The sequence below is a fragment of the Manacus vitellinus genome, unplaced genomic scaffold, assembly GCF_001715985.3.
Source record: "Manacus vitellinus isolate BGI_N305 unplaced genomic scaffold, ASM171598v3 scaffold_1_pilon, whole genome shotgun sequence".
Lineage (NCBI taxonomy): Eukaryota > Metazoa > Chordata > Aves > Passeriformes > Pipridae > Manacus > Manacus vitellinus.
The window spans coordinates 43,277,120-43,304,626 of NW_021939396.1; the positions used below are offsets into that span (position 1 = coordinate 43,277,120).

Genomic DNA, 27,507 nt, shown 5'->3' on the forward strand with positions numbered 1-27,507 from the left:
ATGCATGAAAAGCTCTGCCCTCTGCAGGAGTTGGTTACAACTTCAAGTTTGGAAGTTTGGAGGTAATTGCTCTTTTTCACTCAGCTTGGCTTGATACTAATTAGTAAAAAAAAATCCTCTCAAGTCCCCTTAATTTAAAAATGGTTTCCTAAAATTTAAAAGCTGATGAGTTTCTGAAAGGATTCACTTATACTGGAAAGACTGTTTCTACAGTGAAACAAGTGGGACTAGCCATGTAGGGTCAGGAAAAACTTAGCATGAAAGATGAGGGGGAAAAAAAGTAAAATGATTGTTTTGATTTAAAAATAATAAAACATTACCCTTCTACTTAAAAAAGGAAATTGAACTAGTTTCTCTGTTGCATTTTTATGACAAGAAATTTGTCCTAAATGAAAGGGAATTTCTCTAGTTTTCCCAGAGACTTTCAAAAATTCCACTTAAAATAATTTAACCTGTTCATCTCATTTTTTTACAGTTATAAATGAGATAGGGAGTATCTTGTAAAAAAAATCAAAAGTAAAATCATAAAGACTGTCAGGGATGCCCCAAAACATTGGTAGTTTCTGGGAAAAGCACCACAGACATATACTGAGAAGGTTATGGATAAATGGCAATGTAAAATGTATCCACTACGATGGCTTTGATATAGACCATTACAGGGAGAGAAAATTAATTTATTTTTATCTCTGTCAAGAACGTGATACTTGACTGGGGGTAGATTTTGCAACTCATAACATCATTTCAGTATCATTCAAAGATTCAGGTAAAAAATAGCAGCAGGAAAAATACTGTAGGGAAAACTCAGTTCTGTATTTGGAAACTTATCAGTAGAAGTGTTGGAGATATATTTCTCTACCAGTGAGTCCATACACAGAAAGCCAAATAGTATTCTTTATTATCCTTCATGTCATAGGTCGTTGATAATTATTACTGACTTTTAGGATTCAATGCTTGAAGCTAACAAAGGAAATGAGCACCAATTCACTTTGAGTTTTGACTGTAACTAGTTTCTGTTTGGATGCAAATGCTCTAGTGACTTGTGCCTCAAAACATCGGCTTTTTCCCAGTGATGATTATTTGTTCCTTGGTTAATACACTTACAAACTTTAGTCCTGGTTTTCTTTACTAAATACCTTTGGATTCCTCCTGGAGTTGCATATCTTCCTTCTGGACAGGGAAGGCCCCTGAACTATGTCTGTAAGTACAATTTCTTGATGTTTGGGAAAAGTTCTTATTGTTAGGAAGTGACACTGTTTCTTGAAACATAAACTCAACCACCCTTTGATTTCATTTTTGGGATAGGGTTTTGCCAAGCTCAGGAGCAGAATAGAGAGGTTTAAAGTAGCTGTCCTTTGACAGTCAGTGACATCATGTGCTGCCCCAGAAGAAATGCACAAGGTGCCAGTATAAAAGTAGAAGAATCTCATGTTTGGATTCACTGACATAGTTCCTGTTCGGCAGAAATAATACTTGATACCTATGGCCTCTGTGGGTCCCACTGCATGGGTTGAATTTTGAGCTGTTAACAAATTTTTTTCCTTGTGTAGCACTGACACATATATGTATAGTATGTTTACTAAGATAAAAAGATAGTATAATTACTTTAAGTAGTGTGAAAAAGTCTGTCAAAGTGCTAGAGTGGAAAATGCCTATGTGTTGGGGAGGAGGATAGTATATAAAAAGTTTAATGAAAGATAAAAAAAAAAATCTATGGTTTCCATTATTTAAACCTGAGGATACAATAACTACATAATGTGAAGAAGCTTAGTAATATACCAAAGCTTCCTTCTGATCTAAAGTTAAGTTTTCCCTGCACTGACTAAACCACAAAAATCAACATTTTTATTATTCCTCAGCTGTGAAGTGTAAGTAGAGCTGCCTTAGTGAAAAGCAATCACCTGCAGTGAGACTGCCTGAAGGAGAATGGAATCATGTGGTATGACGACAGCCACAGTCAGAATAATGGGGACAGAGTTTTTAATTTTAAAGATCATCTTCTAATTCAGTATCTACTGTGAAATAGAGCTATCTACACCAAAGTGTTACCTAACCCAGGTGTATCAAAAGTCAGGTCTCTGAACTGCAGTGGATGTGGAAGAGACTCCTGGATGTTTTTTCACTTAATACACTCTTATTCCAGTGAGATAAGGAATTATTTCTGGGTATACTAAAATATAAAGATGTCTGCAGTAATAGAAATACACTGAAGGAAATTCAGCCTTTCTTCATATGCACATTGCCATTATTTCAGTCCCTTGAAATCTTAATGTTTGCTGTCTTTTCAAAATTACCCTTGATTAATGTCATGGAAAAAATTATTTCTATAGAGCAAAAGCTAGACTGGAACAGAAGATAATAATTTTCTCAACACTTCTGTTTTTAAAACCATGAATACTGATTAAACACAGTCTAGGACTGAGTGATTTCCTGATCCTATTTAACTCAAGATTTATTTACTGTGCATTTCTATCAGTTTACAGGAGTAAATCATTAATTTGTAAAATGTCACTTGGCTAATGAGTTCTGCTAATTGCTTTAGTGGTAGCTGAAGAAGTGAAAAATTAACAGTTTAAAAACTGTTGCTTACAGACTGTAGCAGTGAATAAATCAATTCAGCTGATACTTACAAGTGTTATTCCTTTGGGTTTTCCTTTCTGTAAGTTGGAATAGATATGGTGTTCTCCTCCTGATAATTGTGGATCATTCCTTACCCTGTTTCCTCCAGGGTGATGAAAATTCTACTAAAAAAAAAGAGAAAAAGGATGTAACTATAGATTTTTTAGTGACAGAAATAACTTAGTGATCATCTTCAAACAACTGCCTCGTGATCCCCAGGTGTTTTGAAGCCGGAGGATGAAAGAGTTATTTCTGTATGTTGAGGATTTTGCAGAGAAAGTAACAACCAATTCTGACCAAGAAAATAAATATTTCTTGAAACTCACAGGCAAAATATTTCTTCCTGTCCATTTGAAGACACCACCAGCAACATAACCAGCTTTCCCCCCTCCCCTGCCCCCACTGCAGATGCTGTTGTTGGGGACATGACGGAGGGAGAGACAAAAATGTGCTTGGGACATGGGCTCCGCTTCTTGTAGTTGCTGATGCCAGGGTTGCATTGGTGGCATATTGTATTAATTGCAGCTAAAGCCTGAGCTCTTGGATTCAGGAGATGCTTTGAAAATACCAGCTTTTTGTAGTATGCACTGCTGGCTCTCACTGTGTCGGGGAAATACTTGAAAATATGATTTGGTTGTACCAAAAGTTCTGCAGCCATAAAACAAGTTTAAAAACAAACAAACAAATAAATGAACCCTACATAAATCCCTTCTTGTTGTAGTGCCATGGGCAACTAAAGGGAGCTGCTGGAGAGAGGAAAGGGCAGTGGCAGCTCAGAGCACTTCTGGCTCTGCTTGGAAGGAGCAGTGGGAGGCCTGTGAGGGAAAACTAACCCCAAAAGTTTTCCTGCTGTGACAGAACTGATTGAACATATCAGTCAAGTTAAGGGGACAAGGCTCAGGAATCACAGCTAATACTATTTTTCATTTTAACATCTGTCCTCAAGGATCACAGTTTTCATTCTCCAGACCACAGAGGGGAGATGTCACTGCCTTAGATGTTCATGTTCTGTTTCTGGCTGCTTTTCAAATCCACTCTCTTCATCTGTAGGCCACATGAGCCCTAAGCGTTCTGAGTTAATTGTGTCCTCAGCTGCAATAAAAATACTATTAAATTTAATTATTCTGTTATAGATGCAAATTAGAGCAGAATCTTTCTTTAATTTATTGAAATGCCACTTAGAAATTTATGTATTTTTTAGAGTAATATCTAGAACTTTTTCAATAACAGAGCTGTAAAAGATTACAAGGAGATAGGCAATACTTTATTTTTGCTTGTCACTACATTTTTTGCTACTAGCTAAGACTTTTTTTTCTCTGCAAGCTAGAGTTCAGAAAACATGAGTGGGTGTTGAACATACTCCTCAGAAAAGTTTTCTTCTGTCCAAAGCAATACTGTAACTTTGTTCAGTATGTTATGAAACTTCCTACAGGCTAGACTTTTTCTGAAGACTTGCTAGGTATTTTTAGCATTATACAATATAATTTCTGAGTGCCTGGAACTTGACATTGATGAAGGTTGCCATGAAAATACTTTTCTTAGCATTGAGAAATTGCAAATGGGATGTTTAAACCCCTTTCAGTGAAGGTCTTTCCGTGGTGGTATGCCTTTGTTACACAAGACAAACAAGAATTGGGATGACAGCGGAATGGCAGATATGTAGTGAAAACCTTCACTGTGCTGCCATTTTCTTCCTCACTTTGGCTGCTAGGTATTGGTGGAAATGAGGAACAGTTCAGTTGTGAAAGAACAGCTTTGTTGCATTTTTTCTTTTCCTTTTTTTCCTTTTTTTTTTTTTTTGTCCTGAATGACATCTTTACAGTGAAAACTTGTAATTTTAAGTGTATAGGTTTAAAAATTTGTGTGATTTATGCTCTGCCTGAGCTGTCAGTGTGCTGTAACTCAGTGTGAGTGAGGGCAGGTGCCAGCCTTGTGGAAGCCCTGCAGTGCCAGGCAGCTCTAGGAGTATGGAAACAAGAGCTCAAGGACTCGTTCTTCCGTTGGTCACATGAAACAATCCCAACTGTGGGATCAATACACCTGCAGATGAGACAGCAGTCCAGATACTCCTGGTTGTTAAAAGCAGATTCCTACTAAAAGATTCCTACACTGTTTGGTGGTAAATGAAAAGGGGACTGTTCTCTCCACATCCTTATTTAGTGCAATTTACCAAATACCAGATAGAACTGTCTGCTTCAAGTATAGTTGGTCCTGCTCATATGAATGCCCTGCATCAAGTAGCTTAGTAAAAATCCTATATGCTGTTGTGGACTGTTAAGTTTGTTAAATAGGCAATTATTCTTGTCAGGGGTGTTTAGTCAGGTGTGGCCACTTATACATTATACAGTCAGGTATGGTGTTACTTATATAGTAGCTGTATGATGGATGCATTGATCAATGTAGCATTTCTAAAGTCACAGAAATGAGAAATAACAGCACTGACAGCACCTCAGTAGGCACTGGCTCCTGACTGAGGAGAAAAGAAGCCGACGTCTTAATTTAAAAATCCTGCTTTTACACATTAATAGTACAAAATCAACTGTTTGACACACTACTGTGGTTTGACATTGGACTCCACTGATTAATAGGGTGTCTGTGTCTATGAAGGTAGTTGAAGTTTGCCATATTTCTTTAGGAGCAAGGATGAAAATCCCCAAGTCCATATTCTAATTCTAAATCCAAAACACAGCACTGGACCAGCTAATAAGACAAAATGTCCCAGCTGAAAGCAGGACAGTCGTTAGGCAGTTAAAAAGGGTCTGAGGGGGAAAACAACCCAAATAAATGCCTAATCCCAACTAAATTTATTCAGTCCTGATACTGGATCTAAGACAGAATGATAGGGTAAATGAGCACACTGAGCAGTTGTTGCACCTGTGGTCTTAGGAAGAGAAAAGGGTGGAAAATGCTAAATGAAAAGTTGTATATGTTTACTAGTAGAAATTTCCTGTTCTCAGCTCATGATAAGAATGTAAGAAGGAAAGATATAACCATTATTCCTCAACCTGGATGGGAAAAGGAGATAAGCATAAAAGCCTTGGCCTCCGTCTCCCTCAGATTCCTGTAGAAATACCCGAAAAGACCAGTAGGGGCAGAAAGGCTCTCATGGCCATTTTTGGCAAAACCGGACAGATCTACATTAGTAAGGAATGTTACTAAAGAAACATTCCTTTAGTATGTTTCTCTATGGCACCATACCTAGAAGCACTGAAGTCTCAAAAGCCTGTTAGAGCTCCAGAAACTCCTGCTTATGATAAAAACCTTAAAGCAGCTTTCCAAGCATACTGCAAGAACTCAGGGCTTACAAAAATATCATGAGGCGTAAGAAATGTTTCCTTAAGCCACAGAGAATTAGATTCCTTATAGTGAGGAGTCTTCAGGCAGCAAATGACTAAGCCTGATGCCATGAAGATTTGGGAGTTCTGTTACCGCTGCCCTGGAGGAAGGTCATGGAAGGAGTTTTTTATAGTTTTCTCCTGTGACTTGATGTAAGTTCTATGTCAAGGTACTACAGCCAATAAAAAGATTTACAAATGAATATGAGGAAAAAGGCTGAAGAGGTGTATGGTCTTCACACCTGGCTTTAGAGTACAAAAAGGTGCCGATGGGAAAATAAATGCAAAATATTTCAGGGGGGCAAGACGGTGGAGTAAGGGCAGCTAAGAGAAACAGTAGAGGACAATGAAAAATGCTGAAATGATGTAGTTAGATGAAAGGATTGTACCTGTCCTTTTAAGAAGCTGGACAAAGTAAATGAGACAACAGAAAACTTTGAAAATTTAAGTAGCAAGCTTGAGGGAAGAAATTGAATGTCTTAAGTCTTTGGTGTAAAGCAAAGTCATTTGAGGGGCTGATGGACTTGATGTGATAGCAGTTGTGACTCAGCTACAGATGGGGAAGGATCTTTCCTGGTCAACAATGACTGATGTGAAAGCTTGTACGAAGAACACCTTTTCGAAGAAAATCAGCTAAAAACTCCAAAGAAATGAGGAAAAATTAGAAGCTCTCTGGTGAAAAATTACTTAGCAGGACAGGAAAAGATGGTTTAAAAGAGACTTTGCTGGGTTTGAACTAATGAGTGTTTGCTGTAAGTTTTTGAGTTGGGTTTAGAGCACCATGTTGTTATGGACAGTGGCCTTAGTAAGTTTTAACTGTCTAAAATCAGCCTGCAGTTTGATGTAAAGAAAGAAGAAAGCTGTGTCAGGTATTGCTTCCAGCCTGGTGAAAGCAGTGCATGGGTGGCAGGTGAGACCTCACTTTTTGTGATTAAATTTACATCCTTCTCTCTGTGGAAGAGGATGCAATGGTGATATGAAGGAGGTAGATGTGACCCTAGACTGTGATAGACATTTCTAATAAAAAACTGCTCCTGAGCTAGCCAGTGAAGTACAAGATGGTTTCATGGGAGTGAAAGTTTAATTGGTTAACAAGAAGGACAGGATATTTCCACACCCATCACAAATAAGTTAATTCTGGGTAGGGATGGTGAGAGAAGAAGACAAGACAAACCTTTTCATTTGAAAATAGTAAGAATCAAACTGGCTATAAAGAGATGTTGTTGGTTGTCATGGTACTGAGAGACTCGTTGGTAAACTAGAAGAGAAATTTGAGTGTGGAGTTAGGAGTAAATAATTAAACAAACTCATTGAAAGCTCCCTAGCTAGCTATTATAGCTCAAGAAAGAAATTTTGCAGTCTTGATGGTCAGTTTTCTTTAACATGTGTTCAGTGTTTAGCAGCATCAACAACAAAAAATGAAATAGATTATTATTTATTTCACTGTGCAGTTCCACAATATATTGTCACTATTTGTTGTTGTGGTCTCTGCATCTTCAAAACTCCATAGCAGAATGAGAAAAGCACGGTGAAGATCGAAAGTATAGAAAAATGCCTACAAAAAGAAAGAATTTGCTTGTAACTGCACTCCCAGCCTCTTCCCCATTTCTCACTATTTTATGTTTACCATTCCTTTCTGTGGGCAAAATGCTAGAAAATGAAGCTTCTAGAGAGAACCATCATTTCTGATTTGCTGGTTTAAGGTTGCAGACCACTGAGCTGTCTTCAAATGATGCCTTTCATGATTGTACCAAGGCCGTACCAGATCCCTGTTGAGAGGGGTTAGGTTTTCTTGTGGTGCTCCCCATCTCCAACATTCAGGAGCTTCCTCAGCCCTGGCAGAACAGCAGTATGCAGAGGCAGCTAGGCTGCAGTGTGTGCACTGACGGTAAATGGGGTAATTTGGATGTTGGCATGCCCTTTTTAGTTTACTTGGGTAAAGAACAAGTCTTTGAAGTTAGTTTTGCCTCACCAGTACTCACAGAGTGCCTCCTGAGACATAATGGATACAGAAAGAAAAAAATAGTCCAACAAGGTCTGTGAGTTAATTTCTCATTTAGACAGGGGTTTAAAACAAAACAAAACAAAACAAAACCAACCCCCAAAAAACAACCTCTTGCTGTTCAGAGAAGAGCTTGTTTGATGGGGCTGTAGGCACCTGTTCTGCCTGTTCTCTGAGCTCTGCACAGTGTTTATTTGTCACTGCTGAGACAGGATGGCAATTGGATCAGTGTGTGAGGTACTAACACCCAGTTGACTAACACCAGTGACTTCAGAGAGATTCTGGTTTTTATAAAAAGAATAAAAAAACAAGTAGAACTTTTTCCAAATTCATACCTGGTTCAGGAGCAGCACCCGTGTGACAAGGATTTTATAGTACATAAAGCGACAGACGTTGCATGAACACTAAAATATGTCTCTCAAAAGTTCATCTGTTTCAGACAGCAGCAAGGGAGGAGCAAAGGTGACTTATTTATACTTTTTTTGTGATGATGTGGGAGTTGGTGTGATTGGAAATCAGGGCTACACAAATGGCAAAATCAAAGCATCATTTCCTCCTTCCTCAACTAACCCTCTGAGTGACTTTCTAAGAGTTGTGCTGGACCTTATGGTTTAGGTCAACCCTGGATGATTGCTTCAATTTTGTGAGGTCCCGTAGATTGTATCAGATAGTGATCATGTTGTGTGACCTCCTGTGGCCTCTATGAGAGGTATCTTAAGAAGTTTCTAGATCTGGGATAACTTCTTAGTATAGAGAAGTTTGTGGGAAGATTTTCATCTTGATTTTAGGAGTGGAAATGTAGAATTAATTATTCTGGTCATAACAAAGTACACAACAGATTTATCTTCTCCTCCCCCCTCCCATTCTATTCTGTTCTTTTTTATCAAAGTCAAGAGATCTACTTAAGAATTGTCTTCTTTTGCATGCTATTCTCCCTTTCTGTGGTGTGATGTAAACAGAACAGTTCTGCTACACTGAGGATAGTGGATTTCTCCTGTTACACTTCGCTCAGAAGTACATAGATTGTCATTCCCTTTGTACAGCTTTTCTCAGCATCATGTATTTGATTCACGTGGATGCTTTCAATGTGGTTGGCAGGATAAAGAGAGGCATATTATCCAGCACTCAACATACTAAGAAAAAAGAGTAATTCAAGTTAATTTATTGATTTGTAATATCAGAACTTTTGAATTTTATCCTTGTTTTTTTCTTGCCTTTGTACATTCATGAGTAAGCTTCTACACAGGTGATAAAATGCTAATTAGAAGTCAATTTCTAATTAGTCCTTCCAGTAATTGTTATTTATGAAGGTGGAGTGGCACGATGTTAGGGATGAGTACGATTTCAGTCCTGTGTTCCAAAAATATGGCTTTCCATAACCAGAGTGAAAAAATTAATTTCCAAGAGAATTTGCCATGAGGCTGAACAATGGTAGGACCTCAATGCATCCATGCATGCATGGATGAGTCAGCTCACTTTACGATTGTGTGCTGAAATGACAATGGAAGGGAATAAAATGAGAGAGTAGAAATCTATATACAGAAGTATCTATTCACATATGTGAACAACTGATTGTGGTCTAATACATTTTTCCAGTAATTAGTATTAAGATTTCCAAAGTCTTCACAAACATGGCCATGGCAAAAAAAACCCCCAAACAAATCCCATGTTTGTTTGGTAAAGGCCTCCATGTGCTCTTATTTCAGGAATCTTTCATGCACTGTGCAATCATCAGAGTTGCTGTGTGTAATTTCTGTTGACTTAATTTTTTTTGTCAGAGTTACTGAGGAGTAAACCTTTTCTAAGAAAGGGAGGATTTCAGAGATTTTTTTTAATCCAGGGTATAATAGTTTCTCCTTATGTCATTTAATGGAGAGAGGTGATTAAAAAGAGTGCAGAACTCATTTCAAAAAAGCTGTGCATAGAACTAAATAGAATGCTTCTTTGGTATAAAAATGTAACTATTACTGAAACTACATTTGGAAATTTTTCTGCTTCTGGTCCCTCTTTGTCATATGCTGATGTCACTAATCTGATTTGAAATGAAATAATAAGTACTAGTATCAAAAATACTTTACAATAAATGTTGAATTATTAGACTGTGTTCATTTACTTGTTTTACCTCATCCTACCCTGCTGCTCCATCAGCCACATGCTTTTCCTTTTAGGCTATTTTCTACTGAAGATTTTAAGCAAATAAATACAGTGTAGGAAAAGAGCAAAACATAGAATACTTAGGGTAAATGTTGTGTGGGGAGGATGGAAGAACTGAAATCAATAGAAGTCTATCTGAAATTAGAAAATGAGAGATTTATGACATATGTTCACAATAATGATAGTTTATTAAGAGTGTGACTTTTATACCTATTTATTAAAACTTATACCTTCAGTTTAGATGCTCAGGCCTGAGTTGTTACCTGGTTTATGGTAATTAATACACTCTCAAAAGTTTAAGAATTAAATTTTTTTAATTTTATTTTTCAAATTTGTACTTAAATGCATTTCTTGTGTGTTGGTGAGTTTCTCTTGCTGTTGAGGGAAGGAAGTGTTGTACAGGTAAACACTGGTGAAGTATTTTTCAAAAATATCATTATGTAGTTCATCAGCCCAGAAAAAAAAAAATCCAGTGAAACCTGTTGTTGTTGGCCAGCACAGCATGCTAGAATGTTGAGTGGTTTTGAAATATCAGTATGCAGTTCTTGTCTATTCCAGTTCCTCTTTGAAGACAAAAGTAAATTTTTAGGTAAAAATTTACCGTAAAAGAATAGGAAAAAATATTTACAATGCTCAGAAAAATGTGGATTTCCCAAAACTGAGAATAAGAACAGTTGCAACTGACACTCAGGTGATTCTCAAAATGTTGTTTAATGGAGGCTTTTCCCTCCCCTTTTTTATTAACAAAGAGGGGGGCATTTTTGCTTGATCTTTACACTTCCTATATCTGTTTTTATTTTCTTATTTTGATAACACACAGAAGGCGAAAGCAGTTATTCTTATGCTGTCTTTACACAAATTCTGGTGCTGGAAATATGTCAGAGAGGAGATGAGTAAAGTGGCCTCTAGGGACTATAGTTTCTATCACAGAAAGAATGAAATAAGGTATGACAACCTTGAAGTGATTTTCATTTACAGTGGCAGGGGAAAACTGTGGTATTACTGGAACAGGGATAAAGTAGATGAGACAAGCAAGAGCTACATTGTCAGTGGTGCAAAACCCCAGCATCTTGGTGTGTCTGAGTGAGAGCTTTTTTAACTTCTCAAAAAAGAGGGGGCCACTCTTATCACAGACAAATTAAGAGAAGGGTTGGATGGTTTTTGGATGAGGGACACTGCATATACTAAGAATATCAGCCTGTTTTTGTCATGTCTGAATGACCCTTGAAGCATGGAATTTGTGGCTTAAATGCTCCACTGTGAGTCCGGCCAGTACTGGGCACTTGGAATAAAATTCTTTTCTCAGCATGGGAATTTAATTCCCCAAAATTCATTCCAAGGACAAGGATAAAACCCAAGAAAGTCGATCTCTGACAAGTAAGCAGACAGCTTTAGAAAACCAGAAACTCAAGTGGCTTTTCAGTACTCATGATGAGCTGAAGAACTGCATGTTCTAGAGTAGAATGTCTTTCCTTTAGCAAATATAAAAGTTTGGTTTTGATAGGAGAGAGCACTGAAAACAGAGTACTAGCATCTGAAAGGAGCTCAGCCTTTCCTTGTGGATACCTTGCCTCAGGGCAAAAGCAGGTGAATGTCCTGTCACTGTCTTTGTTAGTCTCTTGAGCACAGTCACACGCTGCAGCACCGGCCACCAGGAAAGTGGGAGAGCTGAGGATTTTGTTGTGAAGTCTTGCTGTTTAGTTAGAAAAAAGTGACAGACCACAGAGAGAATAAGCAGCTTATAGGAAGCTGTAGGGAAGATGGACAAACTGAATTTAGATACTCTGTCTATTACACTGAAAGAAAGAAATGCTTAGATCAATTAGATAAATGCTATTTAATGTGGACATACATCATCGAGCTAAAATGCAGTGGATTTAAGTGGTATGTGAACTGGGAGCTTTAGCTGCTTCTTAAGGTGAGTTGATTTCTCCAGGTACCTTTTCTTTCACATTTCCCATTTCCCTCAAGTCAAACGTGTAAAGCTGTGCTGCTACTTCATTATGAGCTGCTCTTGGAGCAGGAGCCTGTTGCTGTTCATAGTGTTTAAGCAGGAGACAGGAGCTTGACCTTTGGAACAAGAAACTCGATGGAAGTAAAGAGGAAGCGAGAAATTACCACCAGTGCAAATGTATTTACTGTTATCTGAGACAAAGGTCTGTGAATGTAACTGGAGGATTTTGCTGAGCTTCCATCATCATATGTTTGTGGTAATTTCCATTTGCCAAGAACAGTTCCAGATAATCTCTCTAATACCAGTTAAGACAATACAGCAACAGCATCTGTGAGAGGAGAAAAAACAAACAAAAGGATTAGCCTTTTCTACATTTATTTCTTTCTGACTATAGTAGAAGACAGCTCCACCTGAGGTGGTTGCCCTTAAATTCTGTGATGTGTTAAACCCTGTGTGTGAGAGCATTTACGTATCTGGGTGTGGCTCTAGCAGATGTATTGCTTAATGGATTGCTGGTGTTAATTATTTTTTGTGTCTATTTGAGGTTACTATCTTTTTGATTTCTGCAGGGCTGAGATTTTATTCCAAATATTCACTTCTTGCTGCATTTATCCATTGTGAGTAGTACTAGTCAAGTGATGGTAAAATACTTCATTTGTTTTTCAACTCCCTTTTCCTTTTCCTTTTCCTTTTCCTTTTCCTTTTCCTTTTCCTTTTCCTTTTCCTTTTCCTTTTCCTTTTCCTTTTCCTTTTCCTTTTCCTTTTCCTTTTCCCATGTTGCTTTCTGTATCAAAATACTGCTAAATATTTTGACTAAAGGAGCTGATGCTTTCAGAATGTGGCATGGGGCTTGTGATAACTGCTACTGCAAATCATGCAGGTGTATGGAAAGAAAGGGAGGAAGTATAGTCATTCAGATGATACTTTTGCTCCTCTGGAGAACCTTTACAAGTGAATGTGTCCATTTTGATTAAAACTAGTTTTAAAAACATGTATTAAAGTAGCAGAAATAATAATAAGCAATATTAATTTATGACCTAGGCCTACTACTCTCAAGGATTTTGATTTTTCTTTTCAGAATGATTATGATTATCATTATACTGCTTTGTTTTATGAAAATGGCTTAAAAGTGAATCATAAAAATAAAGCAGAACATAGTTACTTTACTGTATGTATGCTTTTCAAATGAGAAAGTCTTTTGTAGTTGTAAATTGACCAACACATAATTTAATTATACAGTTTTATTGAATTTTTAAGACTACACCTCTAGCTGTATTTCTACAATTTAGTATTACATTTAAGAAAGAAGGCTAAGAATTAATTTTCTTGGTTACTTGCCAGGTGGGTATATGGGAAACAGATTTGCTTGTTCTATGCATTTTGTGGGGTGCTGTTTGGGATCTGCAGTCTCTCAACACTGACATTACTGAGCATGTTATGCTGCCTCAAAATTAGTTTTCCAGCTTATGGTAAGCTTATGTTTCTGTCTTAGGTTTCTCAATTTTCGTATGAACATAGATCACCACTTTTGGGCTGCATATCCTAGAGAGCATCTTTATAGAAGAGATCCTTTGCATCCAGTCAAACAATTCTTGTTTCTGTGATCATTGATAACTAACTGTAGGGCTGGATGTATGCAGCTGATTACTTGTAAGATCTTTTAACTCAAGGTTATAATTGTCAAACATTGGAATAGGAGTCCTGATGTAAAAGCAAGGCTAGCTTGAATAAAATAACTTTTCTTTCAGAGTTTATTGGTACATTTTGATAGAGATTTTTTCATAGAGATTTATGTTGTGCTAAGTTTCCTAGATGTATCAGAGAATTCAGCTACCTAATTTTTTTCAAAATTGTTGCAAACCATGCTCTATTCTTACAAACCTTCAATCTGTTGTAATATTTTGAATGCCTGTTAAAGTTATCCCTCTTACTTACCCAGTTCAGCTGCCCACATATGGGAAACTGCATTCAAACACGTCAGCCATGCTAATATTCGCTGATTGCTTTGTGTCTTCCAGGGAACAGGTTCAAGAAGGAACATGGTCAAATCTTGATAGCCTGTGCTTGGACTGATGCAGCAGTTTTTGCATGTTCTCCCCTGGCTCACTATGGAGAATATGAAGTGGAGCCCTGTGGCACAGCCTGCTGCATTGATTGGCATTCCACCAACCAAAATGCCAAGGCCACTTCTTAACACCATAGTCCTCTTTGCTTTTTGTTTTGTTCTCCCTTGTGGAGTAATTGTCATTTCCATTCCCCTATTCTGGTAACTGTGAAAGAATCCAGGAAAGCAGCGGAACAGTACGTCTCAGGTCCTGCCAGGATGAGCAATGCACAAACCATTACTGTCAAGGTATTTGAAAGTTAGTTTTTGGCAAGACCTTTTTGGCACAGCTGGGCAGCACCATTTAAGGACCAAGAAAGTTCTTAAGAAGGGAATAGAGATTGAAAAAAATAATTGATCCTTACTGCATTTCATTTCAGACAAAAATGTTGTCCTGCTTAGTCGTCACAGCAACAAGCCTGACAGAGTTCAAGAAGTGTTTGGGCAATACTCTCAAGCACATGGTGTGACTCTTGGGGATGGTCCTGTGCAGGGTCAGGGGTTGGACTCAATGATCCTTATGGGTCCCTTCCAACTTGGCATATTCTGTGATTATGTGGATTCTTCATATGGCAATGAGTTTCTAAACATACAAATAATAGCTCTGTTGTTTCTGGAGGGTGATATTAAGCTCACAGAGCTTCATTACTTATGAAAATTAAGAATACAAACTTTTAATCAAAAGGAAGGTTAAAAATTGGAGCACTGTGAAGAATTGATTTTGGGTGTTATGCATTTGACATTGCTTATGAAAGCCAATCTGGTTTTGAGTGAGTGAATTCCGTTTGCCCAGTTACAGACATCCAAGAAGATCCATGTCTAAGCTTTATATCATTAAAGATTTTATATAGTATAGTAGAGATCAAATTCCTGTAGTGTACAGGTGAATAAAGGACAAAAGTCACTGAAAATGTATCTCTGTAAATTCGTTTTGAACCAAAACCTCTGAAGGTTTGGTTTTCACTAGCTTATACACTCAAACCCGTGGTTGCAGTATTTGTTGTGGAAATTGTTTCCTGCTGCAAAACCATGTCCTTTCAAGGAGAAGATCAGCATTTATTTTTTTAATATACCAAAAAAAAAAAAGAAGAGGAACTTTGCAGCTGAAATTAGGTGTGCTTCACCCTTTAGATAATGTACCTCTTGAAAGATATGGGTGTTACCTCTTGACTCTTAACTATCTCCACTGAGAAAGTCTTTGGTTGGTTGGTTGGTTGGTTTTTTTCCTCAATTTCAGTGAATCCTTCTCTCATTTTTCTATTTTGGTGTGTCCTTCTAAGTATCTTCCTCACCACCTTTCAGATTTCCACTTAGGTTCATCTTTGGTCCTTATCTTGTCTCTCTGTTTAGGAATATGGACACTCTCATTTGCTAATACAGTTGGATATCTCGCAGATCTGCTTCTGTATAGATTTGCTGTCTCTTTTTTGTGCTAACAAACTTGGTCTCCCTCTGACACTTCTCTTTAGATTGCCAAGTGCAGTGTAGCTACACTAGACATCATAATCTGCCCTGTCTCTCCCTTTGAGTATCTTGGTTTTGACCACCATGGGAAACACCATCCTCCTGCTTACCATATGATCTTGTAAACCAAGTATCTTCCTCATTCCAAGCAGTTCAAGAACTTAAGAGTTATGTCCACATTTTACCCACTCCTTCTCTGTAATAACTCTTAGATGAAACACTTTCTAACTGAAGCTCTAAAGCATATTCCTGCCCATCCTGGATATTCAGTAGAATTTTGTTACTGAAGTCTTTCACTTGACTACTGGATACTATACTTTAACTCTTTAATTAACTTCCAGACCTCTTCATAGCTTGTCCCAACTTGCTTCTATACCCCTGTTCAGCAAGACCAAGACTCTGGTTATGCTGTATGCTCATAGCACTCAGAAAAGCACATGTATGTTCAATGTTACTTGTCATTCTTGTGAGTTATTTCTAACAAAAAAATGGCAAAATGAAAACTATATCTCTTTCAAACTTCCTTTGTGATGTTAAGACAGGAAGTCACACTGGTATATCCCACAGGTTGATATTGGTTGAGCTGCTGGAACATTAGGGAAACTGCTTAATATGTAGTGAGAAGTATTTTTTCTTTTATTCCATTTTTTTCCCTTCAAAATTGTTGTGTTCTTCACTGTTAAACTGTAAACTCTTTGAGTTACTTTGAAACTGCTTATCATCTGCAGAGACTCTCCCCCTGCAATAATAATAATAATTATACAAATAACAGGTAATTATACATGATAATCCTTTGAAGACACTTGCTAAGAGGATGGTATAAGTCAAGTCATAAATCATAAAAGCAGAAAGGAGAAAAGAGAGTAACTTTCCTAAAACAATTCAACCCAAATATGTTAACTCTGTGGTGCACTTCTGTTGTGATTTAACTCCAGTTGGTAATCAAGCACTATGCAGCCACTCCCTCAGTGAAAACATGAAAGTAAATTCTGTGACTTGAGTTTAATAATTGAAACAAAATAAAATATAACAACAATAGTAATAATAGTCATAATCATCTACTACTGCTACTAACTGTATTGAAAAGGGGAGAGAGAAAGAGGAGCATAACCCAAGAGAAACAAGTGATGTTCAACAATAATCACCGCCCACTGACCAATGCCCAACCCATCCCTGAGCTGTGATTGGTGACTCCCGACCAACTCCCCCAATTTATACACTGGGCATGATGTTCTACGGTGTGGAATATTCCTTTGACTGCTTTGGGTCAGCTGGTTGGTTGGCTTCTTGCTCTCTCCTGGCTTTTTGCGCACCTGCTCTCTGGCAGAGCCCCTGAAACTGAAAAGTCCTTGACTCAGAGCAAGCACTGCTTAGCAACAACTAAAACATCAGTGTGTTATCACCATTATTCTCCAACTAAATTCAAACCACAGCACTGTACCAGCTACTAAGAAGAAAATTAACTCAAAACCAGTAGAAACAAGGACAACTTGGAATTATTATTTGTTGAACTGTAGTTCTTCCTGCTGGATTTCAGCTGCAACACAGCCTACCTCATAGTACCCAACAAATCAGAGACAATTTATAGCCATCCTTCCTCTGGCATTTTTCATTCTGCCTCTGACAGCAATCCACTGTAATGTAGGAGTCCTGATCAAGTTTGACCTGCCCTCTACAGTTCGATCCAGCTTCGGCCGAAGTGCTTGGACATTATATCAGTCATGAAAAGCTAAATCCAGAAAATTAATTGGGCAGCTAAAATGGAACTAAAACACCTACAAGTTTGACTAAGCCCAGAAATGTGATTATAGAAGCTCTTGCTTGGTGGCTGCCTATGCTTTGAGGCTCCAAGAAAATTCTATAGGTTCCTCTGTGAACATAATTTCCAAGTTCCTGCAGTTTTCTTTAACCTGTTTTGACCTACACACTAAGTGGTTATCACTTTCCTAAAACATATTAACATAAGCACACCGTAAAACTCAATTTAAACCCCCTTTAGTCTATTTGTTTATTAGCAATTGAATATTTTTACTTAAAAAGAACAATAAAATACAGATAATATCATAGTCTACTTCCCATGTTAAAAGGTCTGTCTGTAATATTTTTTTTCTGTGCTGTTTTAGAATGACAATTACAAGACTTTTAAAAAATGTAATGGGAGCTGTGTAGTGCTGTTAGTGCTATTAGTGATTGTGAATTTGCAAGGTTGGATAACTGATGATATTGCTTTTATTATTATACAGTGCCATAAAAATCAATTGTAATACATACAGAGGACACAATTACTCTCATGTGATCTCTTCACTGGTGCTTGGGTTTGACAGTTTCTGGAGAAAACATGCTCTGAGCATATCGATAAGACAGATAAATATTATGAAAGCAAGCAGAGATGTAGAAAATTACCTCTTCTCCAGGAGTTCCTTGGGATTAAGCTATTTCAGAAACACAATTTAGTTCTCCCTAGGCATTGCAAGATGTCTTGTCAAATATTTGTCCAAATACCATCTCTGAATTTGCTGCAGTACATTCAATTTAAATCATGAGGGCTTTGGTCTAGGAGATTGTGTTCAGTTTTTGTTCTGATGAGTATGACCTTGAACAAAACTCCTGGTATTTATCTTATATTTCTTTGTGTCTGTAATCTGAGATACCTCTGAAGTACTTGATTTAAAACGCTGAAGATCCATTTGGCTGAAAAGGAAAAATTTGAATAATTCACATCTATTTTCCAATATTTTTTATTGAAGGAACTGATTTTGGTAATCTTTGGAATGCAATGATTTCCAGAGAAACAACACAGACTTGGACACCATTGAGGTTAATTGGTCTTATATTTTGTTCCTACAATGCATGGACATAGACTTGGGATTTTTTTAATCCTCATTACATTTTTTTGTTAAATTAATAGAAATTTTAGCATCAGCATTAATGGAGGATGTCACACTGCTCTGAAACTGGAAGTATTATATATGCACTGGTACAGGCAGTCTTGAAAGCTGTGGCTAACTGCAGGTGGGAAGATCTATGAGCATAACGGGAATTATAAAGGAAATCAAACTGGATAAAGGCTACTCTTCACAGAAGACCCACAATTTAGAATACAAGATGTTAAATCTCAATAATTCTTTATAAAGGGCAAAATTACTCTTAAAGAAAAAGAAGAAAAACAGCCATTTAATGCCCTTTTCTGATTTTGTCAACTTTAAACAGAGGCTTTCTTTGTAAAGCAAAGCAACATTGTGATTTGCTGTAGGTATTTCAAAGGGATTAGTTTCTCAGTGCATGTGAAGGGCAAGAATCTACATGGAGACACAAATAGCCTTAATGCAAATCTTGCACTATCAACTTTATAATATTTATTGATTTGAGGTGGAGTCAATTAGCTTTTTGTCAAGTGTAGGAGATGACTGACAGAGAACATCTTGAACATGTCTTACTGTCAGGGCTTGCTAGGGAAGAACACATACATTTCATCTGGGCAGGATATGAAATTGAGTTTCTCTTTAATACAGATGATTGCATTTATGATTGACTTTTATTTTTGAGTAGCAGAAGTATTTAGAATAGTGGATCATAAAACAAGTGCTTTTAGATTCCTATTTGAGCATGGTTCAGATAAAAAAACCTCTTCCATTATGCTTCAGAGGTAAAAGCATCAAGTGATGGGAACACCAGTGGTATGTTTATGTTCTCCTACTCTTGTCTGTGATCTGAATTAGTGAGAATGCTTTGTTGCTAGCTTTCATAATTACACTCCTTAATTTCTGAAAACAAAGCTATGATAGATGTTTGGGCATGGCCTAAGATACACTGGTGATATTCTCAGGGAAATTTAGAAGCTCCCTCTGGCACTTTGGCAGACAGGGGCTAGTGCTGGGCACTCTGCATACAGGCTGGGTCTTCTCATTTGGGCTTTCAGGGCTTTTGCCCAGTGTGATGCGTGTGTGCCTGTGCACACTGACTCTGAACAAACCTTTGCTTTTGCAACTCATGATATACAGAAAATGTGTTGACAATGCAAGGAAGGGCAGAAACCAGCTTTGGATGCACTCTGGAGGTGTAGACTCCCACAGGGAAATTTGGCCCTAAATCTACCACTGGAATTCCTCTCCAGAGGGAACTTAGATCTTCCTCACCCATGTACTTTAGGTGACCCTAGGGCAGGACAAGTGGAGTTTAAGTATTTAATCCATTCAGATGCATATAATGATCCCATCTACTTGGCAGCCAAGGTAGTCCATGATGCAAGGAGAATGGATTGCACTGAAGGTACATAGGTGACATAAACATTTCAAAAAAAATGCTTATGCTGCACTAGAGCATTGTCTCTACTTAGATCTACAGGCAGATTGTGTTAGTGCCTGACTACATGAGAGGGAATGCCCTTTTTATGTGTACCTTTTGTAAGATATGCATTATTGTAGAACTCAAAAAAAAAAAATGTAGCTACTAAAATATTTGGGGCAGTAGCAATTAGATAGCATTAAAAATATTTTACCATGTTTTAGCAAGACCTTTGAAGAAGAATTACCTTCACCTTATACAAGTCAGCACCACTAAGTGGAGCAGATACAGTGAGATCTTAGTATGTACACAAGAATAAATGCACAAAATAACACCAGATTTTTTAAAAAAATGCTTCCAAAAGTCTGTTCCAAGGTCTTAAGAGAACTGATTGGAAAGTGGCCCATTGAATTGTTTTGGAGTAGACAACAATGTGAATCAGGTGTGTTTTTCTTCTGAACAATAGTACTGTGATGGTATTTTACTGTTTTTACTTTTTGACTATATTGTGTTTTCTTGATTGAAAGGAGGAGTAAAATCCCTGATATAAATTTCTCATTTCTAATTTTTTTACTTCTTCCTCCATTTTAGCAATGCATTGTCTTACTGGTTTATTATTTTGCAGAAAAAATTCCCACAAGGTACAAGTTGTAATAGTCTCTTGAGGCATACAAAGTCATGGAAATTAATTTGCTGCTTATAAGCATTCATTTGGCCTAAGTCTTACAGAACTTGAAAACAGTTGCACTTACCCTGTCAGAAATAATTTGTAGGAAAAACTTCCTATTCTCAGCAGAAAAGTCTCACCCATAGCAATTCCTTTAGAAGTGAAAAAAAAAAGAAGAAGTATCATTTTATTGGCTTTGTCATAGCCTTGTCTAATTACTTTCTGAGAGCACAATTCTCCTTTACAGCCTCTGGGAATTTGGAATCCTTTAAGGCTCTGCTGCAATAAGCATATCACATAAATAAATTGGGAATAATTAAGCACTTCCTGCAAATGTTCTTTTTGTTTTACAGACAAGAATTAATTTGTCTGCCAAAATAAGCAAAAAGTTCTACAGAAGACACAAATGATGGACCCTATATGAGTCACAGGAAGGACAGCATGCAGTCCTCTCAGTTTAGATTACACAATCTCAGGAAGGCATGATTCTTCTAATTCACTTATACTTAAGCCTTCTTATTCAACATCTCTTTGCAATATGTTTCTTAAGGAGCAGAAAATTTACTTTTAACTTTCTATTGTAAGCTTTCTGTATTATTAAGTTATTCTTTATCGATAATTTTTTTACCAGAAACATCCACATGCCAGCAAAGTTCTCTGTTGTATGTAGAGATACTTAAACCAAGACATGAAAGATGCTGAATACACTGAAGCTCTGCTTCCCTGCTATGCCTAGTATTGGCTTCAGGTGTGTGGGATGGGCTGTCTCTGACAGTGTGCAGTTTTACCTCGTCTGTGCCTACAGGCTACAATTGTTCTGCATTTCTCAAAAGACCCATAAGAACCCAGGGTTTTACAAAAATTCTGTGATGTAACTCAAAAGTATCTTTCTTGCGCTCGACCAAACCCTCCCCGTTCCACATGTTCTGTACATTGCTTAGTTTTCTGATATGCTGCCAATCTTCAGCAACAATGTTAGAGTCTTCATACAGGTATATAACAATCAGCTGAAAGTGAATGTTTTTAAAAGGGTTTATTATTTAGACGGAAGATTTTCCCAAATCTTCTTTACTATAGTGAATACACTGATATACCAAACATTTATCAGTCCTAAGAGATGTCATTAAAGTAAAGGGTAGAGTGTAATGAAGATGTACACTTAACTTTCTTACACGAAACAGACTCAAACAACCCCCTAGGTATTTATTTAGACTGCGACAAAATCCCATTTCACCCCTATTTCTCAATAAAAGATATTCTAGGCCTTTTTTTCCTCCTCATTCCTCTAATAACACTTGCCATATTCTCACCCAACCTCTTAGGAGATCCAGAAAATTTTACACCTGCAAACCCATGACAGAACTCTCATAATATATTCTCAAAATTGTGCATATTTCTGGACAATGTAATTCTTCAGTAGATGAAATTTTTGTACATAGAGGTTGGCTGTCACAATGAAGCTACTGCATTTGGAGACTTAAAGTTTTTCAGGCTGACTGAAGGTCCGCAGCTTGTACTAATTCAGTAATTTAGTGGAATTTGCAGCTAATTGACACACAAGTAGCTGTCAAGCCTGAAATTGTAGGCAGGTGCTAAAATAGTGACATATGTGCTGAGTGGTAGATACTGAGGACTGAGTGATCTAAATCATCTACATTGTTTCCATTAAACCTTGCTCAAATTACACACTACATGACAGATATCTAGATAACTCAGTATTTCTAAATTTTATAATTAAAAAGCAAGCCCACTATGTAATTATTACACTGGTAGCTAAACACAACATCTGATAGAAGCTTGTAGTTATAGCTCCATGGTTGGCTGTAACAAGGTAAGAAAGTGATCAACAGTGACTTCTAATATTTTAATATTCATAATTTTTACCTATATGAATCTTCATTTGCTATTAGCAATACTGGTGATACAATCCAGTTTTGAATCCTTAGAGTAGCCTATCATCATGGGTATAAGGTACATACTTGTTTCCTTGCATTTTAAAGTAAATGAAATTTACTTTTTGAGGGCAAAATATCACTGCAATGCAAAAGAACTTGTATTCCTCGATACTTTAGGGTACAGACACAGGAAACAGGGAACCCAAATGTCTAGGAAGCCAAAGGCAGCAGATAAAAGGGGACAAATCTGAGGAGCTCGAAAATATGGCAATTTCTGTTCCAACCCTTTTCTAATATGTCTGGATTGCTGGGAGGGTTCCAGGAGTTAGTTTTTGTTTGTGAGCTGCTCCTAGGTAAGTAGCATCATGCAAGAGAAAGCTTTATGTCTGCATAGTTTAAGCAGGAAAATGAGTGATAACAGCATAGTTTTTCCTATAAAAAGATACCCCTGTGAAGCCTGGGTGGTGTCCCCCAGATCCTGGACACTCCACCGGCTGGATCGATGATAGAGACAGGAATGGTGATCCTCTCTATCTCCCTCCCTATCTTTATTCTCTGTCTCTCTTTCACACTACCCCTTATTCAAAATCCACCACCATGTACTTACATATGGGACTTAGAAGATATGGGACCAATCTTCATGCCATGTCTATAAGTCACTAAAACTTTTTAAGTTTTTGAGGACCCTCTGACCTTTCTTGTTTGTTTTGAACTACAGGCACCTATGAATCTCTGTGTATTCTCTTCCCCTTAAGGATGGGATGCCACAATACTCTAGAGGACGTTTCATATTCAATTACAAGATACATATGGATAATCTAAGAATTTAAGAATGCATGTACACAATGGCATATATGCTTTTGCATGTGGAAATGAGTAATTTTCTATTGAAAACATGTGAAACTCCAAAAATTAGACATTTAAAAGTTAGAAATAGAAAAATTCACATAAGATATTTCTGTTGTAATAATTTTTTGAATAAAAACCATAGTGATTAAGTGGTTCATGCTTTTCAATTAGTTTGCAAAATATAGGATTTGAAAAAATCTTTCACTTACTTTTAAGTCTGTATCTTTTCCAAGCGTTGTGCATTCTTAGTAAAGAAACTTACTGTAATCCTAAGAGGAAGCTGTGAAAGATTTCAACATGCACACAGTTCCCACTTCATTGAAACAACTAACATGACCCTTTCTGGTAGGCTGACAGCCAGGTACTGCTACCTCTCTGAGCCTGGGTGACTGGCTGAGTGCCACTGCATCAGGATATTCTCACCAGTAGTTCAGTCACATAAACCATCATTTATTTAAATGTGACAACCAGCAGAATTCACCCTGTCTTATTCAATGCATATTCCAATACTTGGCAAACTATATAAGTTAGGTCAAGCTTCCCAGTCAAAACAGGTACTGGGATTACAGGGGGATGCTATGTGTACTGTCGTAGTATTTTTCTTACTCTGATATAATGATAAAAAGGACCATAGGGATTCTTCTAATTAGTGAGATCTATGAGTGAAAATACAAATAATTAAAACAAAAAGCTGGCTTGCTTTCAAGATGTGGTAAGTAGGCATAACCTTTTCTTCATACTGCAGAGCAACAACAGGACTCTTGAGATCCTTTTGATAAGAAAAGATGTTAGAAATTTCCATGGATGTGTCCAATTATGAAAAGAGAACTCACAGAGCAGAAGCTGTTTTTCTCTCTATTTCTATGATAAAGACATTACAGAGAGAGCATTATAGTTCATTAAAATAATCTTATTAACAGTAAAGGATTTTTGATTCTAAACCTTTGTTTTTACTTGCTACAAATCGTAATGAATTAGTGCCTTTTGTAATAGTTTCCATAACAACTAATTTTTTTACGCTTTTATATGAGTCCTGCACATATTTTTCTAAGTCACATCATCACATTGTTCCTTGACCAACCACACAATTTTATGCCAGATTTCCTCGTGTTCTGTAAAGGCTCAGTTTGCTGTTACTGCAGTCTTTTATAAGCCTATAATCTATTATAGGCTGAGCCTAAAATTAGGCAATATGTCTCTTTTTTGTTTTAATGAGAGGTGCTGGTCTTAAGTCTAGGGTGAAATTATGAGGCAGCTTGGCTGTAGTCCAGCATGCCTGTTGTCCTCGCTGTGTCTCACTGTGGAGTGATGCACAGGAAATTGCCATCTCAGGTGGTATCACCTTCACAGGAGAAAGCTGACAGCCAGAACTGACATCTGTCCATCAAGTGTAGCATAAATCTCTACACCACTGTTTACGTGGGCAGACAGTGATAGGACAATGCTTTTAAACTGAGAGAGGAGAGATTTAGATTAGATGTTAGGAAGAATTTCTTTATTCGGAAGGTAATGAGACAGTAAAACTGTTGCCCAGGGAAGATGTGGATGCCCCAAATCTGGAAGTGCTTGAGGCCAGGAGGGTTGGGCTCTAGGTAACCTGATCTAGTGGATGGTATCCCTGCCATGGTGGGAGGTTGAAACTAGGTGATCTTTAGGGTCCATTCCAACACAAATCATTCTGTGATTCTATGATAATTGAATCAACCACAGTGATGCTATGAAATGGGGTAGTTGACCCACCTCATAGTGTGAAAGTCATATTCATTTATGAACTGTTCTCCTTGGTGTACGTAGTTGATATGCGACCTTTGTGAGTTAATGATAATAAAAGAGAAAATGTACAGATCAGTTATTCTCAACAATGGTTTCTGAAGTAAAATTAAATCATCTTTGGAAATAACCTACCTGAGACAGAAGTAATTTTTTTTTCTTGACATATTCACAGAATTCTAGTTGGTTATTGAGACTTAAATTACAGAAATGTCACTTTGTTTCTATCCTGCTAGTTATATCTTCAGGTAACATTTGGCTGCTCTATTGTGCACTGAATTAAAATTTTTTTTTGGAAGTCATTGGCAAAGTTTAAATATGAACCAGCGGGAATAAAGTAATGTTTGCTCACAAGTTCTCCAACTCTTCCAGTGAAAGAGCTTGTGAAAAAAAAATTACTTTATACTTTGCTTAAACTTTTCTTGTATTATATTTGACTCATTCATGGGTAGGCAATTGAAATCCCTTATTGTGGCCAACTCATTTTGCTTTGTTACATCTGTATTTTCACTGGAACAATGTACATTTGATAATCTTTTTCTGATTATTTTAGGAAAACTGTCCACTGCAGCTTGCATATGTAGTATTTCAAAGGTAACTAAGGCACAGTTATACAAATACACCCAACAATGGTGCTGACATGTAAAAAGCATGTCTTTGAAGGCATAGTGTGCCTTTGGAATGTTCCCCCATTTGTTGCCTTTGCACAGTTCAGCTGTTCTTGTTTGACCACAAAAATGCAAAGATGTGCTTTGGCTTGGCCCTCTGGTGAATTTCTAGTGATTCTTCACAAAGTCACCTTGTATCTGCTCCATTAAAATTCTCCTTTTTTACTGTGCATGTGAAACACTTGAGGTTTTTTGCCATCCTGTGTTGACAAAACACATCCTTGATTAGCCCACTCCTCATACCTGATTTTTTGGTACCATCTTGGTTATTTTGTTGATCTTAAGGAGATGGAGGTATGTCATCAAGCACCTACTTTGAAACTTCTTATAAGAGGCAGTGAGTTTGAAGTCCTTTTGAGATAATAATAATAATAACAACAACAATAAAGTATCTTTCTATATTCATGTACATATATGTACAGTTGATATGCTTAAATACCTCAAAGGGCGTTCCTTTTTCCTAATTTTGCTCCACTAAATGTTAGCTGTCTTAAGTATTGTCCTCAAAATTGTCAGTTACAAAGACCTGAGAACAAACCGTCACATCTATTTTAGACATAATTCTTTGAATTATATCAATTACTTTTAGGAGATATGTGTCTCTTTCCTTTAACATTATAAAGAACCTAGAATGGCTTAGGTTTAGAATGAAAGTTTTTGGACAGCTCAAATTATGCAAGATTAATCCCCTCCCTATTCTAGAAACTGTATAAATAGAGTTTAGGAAGTTGACTGAGCGCTCCTTGAAAATATGTGCAAAATATCTTTTCATAGGAAAAGAAAAAAAATAAAGCCTGTCTCAATCCCAAAGTCTAATTACAACCATAAATCAGCCATCTGCAAAATGCACCAAGTGATTCTAATGTCCATTTCTTCTAAATGTGATTCAAAAGTACTTAGGTACATTATTTGCCACAGAGACTGCTTTTAGTTTCGCTTCGGAGTAAGTTTCAGACAGATGTAAGTTGCTAGAAAAATAACTGTTTAGAAGGCAGTTGAGGTATGAAGAAGCTATGACTTGGAGAGACTCTAAACAAGAGGTTCAATCAGGTGGTGGTTTTATGCATATAATGTTTTGATGATTATTTTTCTCATACATGCAGTTTTTTAACTAGCTGCCTTCTCTTTTTCTGTGCAATCTGAGTGTTGCTGTGTGCATTGGATTTTTTTGCTGCTTGGAGCCCTTATTGACATGTGGGCAGCTTTTGGGTCAATAGATAAGATTCTTCCATTATGCTTTGCTGTGACAGCTGTGTTTGCAAAGTCCTCCACACTCTGCAATCCAGTTATCTGCCTCCTTCTGAAGCCCCATTTTTGAAAGACCATTGTCAAAGATTTCACTGTTCTTCAACAGTTGTGCGTCAGAAGTTGTTTTTGTGTCAAGGCACCTCAGAAGTACAGATCAACTTTGAACACCAGCCTGAGGTCATTTAAGAGTAAAAATGAATCCAGTTGTATTTCTTTGCTGGTTTTGGAAGAATGTTCTTATTTCCCCCTGGAAAAGCACAGGCATACCTTTGAATGCTTTCAAAACTATGCAAAATGCTGCCAGGAGAGGCTAAGCGCTATGAACATGCCCTCCTCAAGAAACTGTGTCCTTGGAGATCAACCTCTAAGCAAAAGTGGGACAGGCCAGTAAGATATCAGTAGAGGTGGTTGTAAGGGGAGAAAAAAGCACTGAAATGGATAAGTCAGAAATCACCTTGGAAGCAGTACCTGTGCGTCATACACTTACAAACATCTAG

The 27,507-nt window shown here is 37.3% G+C and overlaps 1 pseudogene; it reads left to right on the forward strand.

The window, feature by feature from the left end:
- LOC103761195 lies at positions 1-27,507 on the forward strand (annotated as a pseudogene).